Raw genomic sequence first — 5638 nt, 5'->3', positions numbered from 1 at the left:
TTTAGGAATTTAGCATAGCTAGGCATTTGTGCAAGAGCTTCAGCAAAAGGAATATTGATTTGAAGCTTCTTAAACACATCCAGGAACTTGAGGAAGCTCTTGTCATCTTGTGCTTTCTTTAATCTTTGTGGAAAGGGTACAGGGGGAACATATGGTTTTACCTTTTCTTTTTCCTCCAAGTCAATGATAGGCACCTTTGGCTGTTTTTTTCTTCCTTTTCTTTCCTTGGTGGTTCATCTAATTGTTTGCCGCTCCTCAAGGTAATAGCCTGCACTTGTTCTTTTGGATTCTTTTCAGTATTGCTAGGTAACGTACCTTGAGGTCGAGATGCCATCATGTTTGCAAATTGCCCCAACTGAATTTCCAAATTCCTTATTGCGGCCTGCTGGATTTTATGGTTTTCTCTAGTTTCATTCATGAACTCCATGTGTGATTTGGAAAGAGCAGTGAGGAGGTCGTCATGAGATTTCTTTTCCGGAGGATGGAAACCAGGTGGTGCATTCAAGGCATTGTTAGGATTACCATAGGATAGGTTAGGATGGTTCCTTAACCTGTTGTCATATGAATTTGAATAAGGGTAATTCTTTCTTCCTTGATTCATCACATAGTTCACTTGTTCCAAAGTTTGTGGATTTAAAGAGTCCATGACACATTCCCCAATTCCATGTTGTCCATTGCACCTATCACACACTTGCATAATCGAATTCACAGGATTAGTGGTTAACATGTCCAATTTCCTTACCATGTTATCTACCTTGGCATTGAGTGCTGTAATGGCGTCTATTTCATAGACTCCTGCGGTTCTTCTCCTTTCGGTATTGTTTTGGTAGTGGCTGTTGCTTGCCATCTCCTCTATCAACTCATATGCTTCATCAATACCTTTCTTTTCAAAGGATCCACCTGCAGCTGCATCTAGAGTAATTTTGATATTAGGAGATAATGCATTATAAAAAGTTTGTACCTGTAGCCACTTGGGCAAACTGTGATGCGGGCACTTCCTTAGCAAGTCCTTGAATCTTTCCCAAGCTTCGTACAAGCTCTCTTGATCATGATGAGCAAATGTCATTATCTCATTACGCAGCTTGGTGGTTTTTGAGGATGGGAAGAATTTAGCTAGGAATTTTTGAGCTAATTCATCCCATGTGGTAAAACTTCCAGCGGGACACGATTGTAACCATGATCTAGCTTTATCCCTAAGAGTAAAAGGAAAAAGCCTCAACTTGATTGCATCTTCAGAAACACCATTTTGTTTGAATGTGTCACAAATTTCCAAAAAATTGGTGATGTGAGCATTAGGATCTTCACTAGGCAAACCTCCATATTGGATCGAGGTAGAGAGCATTTGGATAATTGCAGGTTTAATTTCAAAGTTATTGGCTTCTACCCTAGGTCTTGTAATACTTGAGGTTGTCCCATTCAGATTAGGTGTTGTATAATCCCTTAAGGTACGGATCGGATGTTGAAGTGGTGGTCCAACTACGTTTTCGTTTCTGTTTTCGTTTTCGTTGGCCATGTCTGCTTGTTGTTCGAATTTTATTTCTCTTGCTTTTCTTGCAGCGTTGTGCCTACGACAAGTTCGCTCAATTTCCGGATCAAAGATTAGAGGTTCAGTCCTTCTCAATCTTCTTTGCATAAAACACCTGGAATAATTCGTAGGAGAAAATTAAGTAAAAATAAAAAGAGTGTCTAAATTAACAACAGGGTAATTCGTATTGATATTGATATGCCAATCCCCGGCAACGGCGCCAAAAACTTGACAGCGTTTTTCGCAAGTGTACGAAATCGCAACAAGTAGTATAGAGTAAGAAAGTATCGTATCCACAGGGATTGTTTATCAATTACCAAAATTATGTTAACCTATTATTATTTAGACGACGATAAAGGAGATTCGCTGTAAAGTAAATAAAATTCAAAGTAAAAGAGATCAAACACAAAATTTAGGTGAAAAGAAATCAGGGGATTAAGCTACTAGGGAATTTGATTTCATTTAATTCTATCCAGCTTATTCTATTAGTTCATTGATCAAGTTTAATTGTTCAAGTAGGAGAAAACAACCCTAAGGTTACCAACAAGCTCTCCCGATTTATTGTTAGCTATTCTAATCCAATTTAATCACCTATCTTAATAGTAAAATTAAACATGAATCAGATCATTAGGTTTTATGGTTGTTTTATGAATTCACAACTTAATACTTTATTAACTTATGAAAGCCCCCCTTGAGTCAAACCATATAGTTTCCACATCAAATTATTATTCTCAAGTAAATTATTACCTTGTTCATATCAATAACCCTTCTCCCGAATGTGATTATTGAAATAATTCAATCCAGGGGAATTTTTTCTGCCTGGAAGCCTTAAGCACAATAATAAGTTATAACAAGAACAAAGAAAAATAAATCTAATATTATAAGCTGGAATCGAATTAAATTACATCAAATCCCTAGTATAAAAGTTTAGCTAGACATAGTAATTAAATTAAGCTCAATCATACTTGAATCATTCATTATATTTAAAGACAATAATAAAGAAAGAAACAAGATGAAGAGTTTAGAATAAAAACTGTATCACAACTATATTGATGGCTTCCTTGAATCTTAGCACAATTATTTGAAGCTTGAAATCTTTGAGAAGAAGAGAATTATGTAAAGTGTTGCACAAAAAAATGAGATCCCCTACTATGAGAAGTTCCTCCCTTTATATAGAGATCCTGAAGGCAAGTCTGACTCCTTTTTAGGAAAATAGAATCCTTATTTAGCACAAAATCCTTTATAGGAGATCATAACTGTTTAGGCTCTTGATTTCTTCTTGATTAGGACTCCTTTTTCTTCAAGAATAGGTCCAGGTCTTGTTTAGTGTGTTTAGGAAACTCCCTGAAGTCGGCCCATGTGAGAAAGGCTTGATTTGCGTGTTAAATTCACGCTGGTTCTGCCTGGGCAGCACGGGCGTGCTTCATGGCACGGGCTGGGCGTGCTGTAGTCTGGAGGTCTGGCTAGTGAAGCACGGGGCGTGCTAGGTAGCACGGCCTAGTGAAGTACTGAGGCACGGGCGTGCTACAGAGCACAGGCAGGGCGTGCTCTTCTCTGGAAGTCTGTCTAGAGTTGCCATGGGCGTGCTATGCTTGACACGCCCTGGTCCCATTGTAGCACGGCCGTGCCTTTTGACACACCCTGGCCGTGCTCTCTTCTGTCTCTCCTTTGGTTTACTTGGCTTCTAGCACGGGCGTGCCTTCCAGCACGGGCTGGGCGTGCTAGAAGCTGAGTGCCTTGCATTCTAAAGTTCTTTTCTGCGCCAAATTTCTGCAATTTTCTCTTAGATCAAGCGGATTAAAGACCAAGGAAGCTTTTAAACACAATTATACTAAAAGTGATTTAAAATTAAATTAAAGAAGTAAAAACTTACTAAAATTCTAATAAAAACTATATTAAAAACACTATAAAATTTACACTTATCATTCTTTCTTAGGCAAGTTACTATTTTTAGATGGAAAGTTCTTTTTGTTAAACTTTTTCTGTGGCCTTCCACCCTTTCGATAGAACTTTTTAAACCTTTTAGCAACAAGTGCTAAATCATCACTATCAAGATCAGAAGAACTTTCTTCACTAGAGTCTACCCTCAAAGCCAGTCCTTTCTTTTTCTTATCTTCCGTTGTCAAGGAAGATTTCATTTCTTCTGAAATAAGAGCTCCTATAAGATAATCATAAGTGACGGGAGTCTCTTTGTAATTCATAATAGTTCCTATAGAATCCCATTTTCTTGGTAGAATTCTAAGGATTTTCTTAACAAGCTCATCTTCTGAAATTTCCTTTCCGAGAGTTCTCAAAGGATTAACTATATTGGTAAATCTAGAGTTTAGTTCTGCAATAGTTTCTCCTTCTTTCATACTAAACATTTCATATTCTCTCCAAAGGATATTTGTTCTGGATTCTTTTACCCTGTCTGTACCCTCATAGGTTACTTTAAGTTTTTCCCATACCTCTGTTGCAGATTTACATTCAGACACTTTGTTATATTCAGTTGCATCTAAAGCACAATGAAGAATATTAATGGCCTTTGCATTTACAACAATATCATTCCAGTCACCATCGGTATATTCTTCTTCAGTTTTTCTAACTAGCTCATCTCCTACAGTTTTCATGGGAATGCAAGGACCAGTTACAACATTTCTCCAACAATTTATATCAACTGATTTCATAAAATTTTTCATTCTAGTTTTCCAGTAAGAGTAATTAGAGCCATTGAACAAAGGAGGTCTAGAAACAGATTGTCCTTCTAAAGAAGTAAGAGGAAGTGGGGTTGCCATGGGATCTTATCTCTTAAGCGGTTAAGCTTAGGTAAGTCAAGAGCCAACGCTCTGATACCAGATTGTGGGTCCCGAATATGTATGGCACAACCCAAGAGGGGGGGTGAATTGGGTTTTCTAAACTCAGATACAAAATTTAGAAATTCTAAACAGAAATAAGAATTCTAAGCACAGCGGAAAAACACACACAGAACTTTGTGAGAATAGAATATGAATTAGAATACCCTCACAATGTTCTAATTATAAAAGATAGAAAGTCTGTGTGAAGCGCAGCTATTGATTAGAATAGCTTCTCACTGACTTATACATCAGAACTTCTTTATGAAGGAAAGTTATAGAAATTGAAACTTCCTCATAAAGTTTGAGTAAACATATATAAAGCTATGTGAATGACAGTTATTAAGTTTAGAACTTCTTCACAGAGCTTTAATCAAAAAATTAGAACAACTTTATGATGGAGAGCTATCAAGATTAGAACATCCTCATAAAGTTTAGAACATTAAATAGAAACCCAAATAGTGAAATATACTGGGAATAGAACAACAGTTAGAACATTGTATATTCACTTTATTAGAATACCAGAGTTCTAATGTTCAGGAAAGATGAAACTTATTACCGTTTTAGAACATCTGAATATTAACAATTTCAGCGTTTCTAAAAATTAAACAAGAGTGTAAAAGAGACAGTATCAACCAAACTTCAGAAATAAAGAGATCAACACCGAGAATTATAGTGGTTCGGCACTAACTCGCCTACATCCACTCCCCAAGACGCATCTTGAGATCCTCCACTAAGTTATCTCTTTTAAAGGGTAAGAGACAAACCAACAGTACAAGGCAATAGATCAAAAACCTAGATTTCCAAAGGTTCTAGTTAACCTCAACCCTTTCTGTTTTTGGTAGAGTACAGAAAACTCGATTCAAGACATTACTATCCCACACATGGAGAAGGTCGCTTGATAACCTCTATCTCAATAGCTTCTAACCTAAGCTATTACACTCAAAAGTTTAACAAATAAAGGGCCTATCTACTATAGATTACACAATCTAAATAGACAGAAAGAAATGCCTATATAAGCACAGGAAAAACAATTTTACCATATTAGAAGATCGATTAGAACACAGAATTGTTTTTCAAAAGTAATTGTAAAAATTCTTTTCACTTTAAATATTGAAAACGTTAAGTGTAGAGATGAAAAGAAAATGGGGGAAGAGTAAGTTTTGAGAGATAAAGATTTGTTCAATGAGAGAGTGCTCTTAAAACAAAACCTCTTACTTCACCAAATGTTTAAGGCGTGAATGTTCCTTTATATAGGAAACAAAGGCGCTATCACTTTTTT

At 36.4% G+C, this 5638-nt stretch overlaps 1 non-coding gene across 1 annotated transcript; it reads left to right on the top strand.

Annotated features, from left to right (window-relative positions):
• Positions 1–977: 977 nt before the first annotated feature.
• Positions 978–1084, top strand: LOC149493786 (small nucleolar RNA R71). The gene has a single exon (XR_016322780.1). It is a non-coding gene; the product is annotated as a small nucleolar RNA R71 (small nucleolar RNA).
• The last annotated feature ends 4554 nt before the right edge of the window (positions 1085–5638 follow it).

Source organism: Jatropha curcas, chromosome 9 (assembly GCF_041381405.1).
Source record: "Jatropha curcas cultivar XTBG-Jc1 chromosome 9, XTBG_Jcur_1.0, whole genome shotgun sequence".
NCBI lineage: Eukaryota > Viridiplantae > Streptophyta > Magnoliopsida > Malpighiales > Euphorbiaceae > Jatropha > Jatropha curcas.
This window is presented reverse-complemented; position numbering and strand designations above follow the sequence as displayed.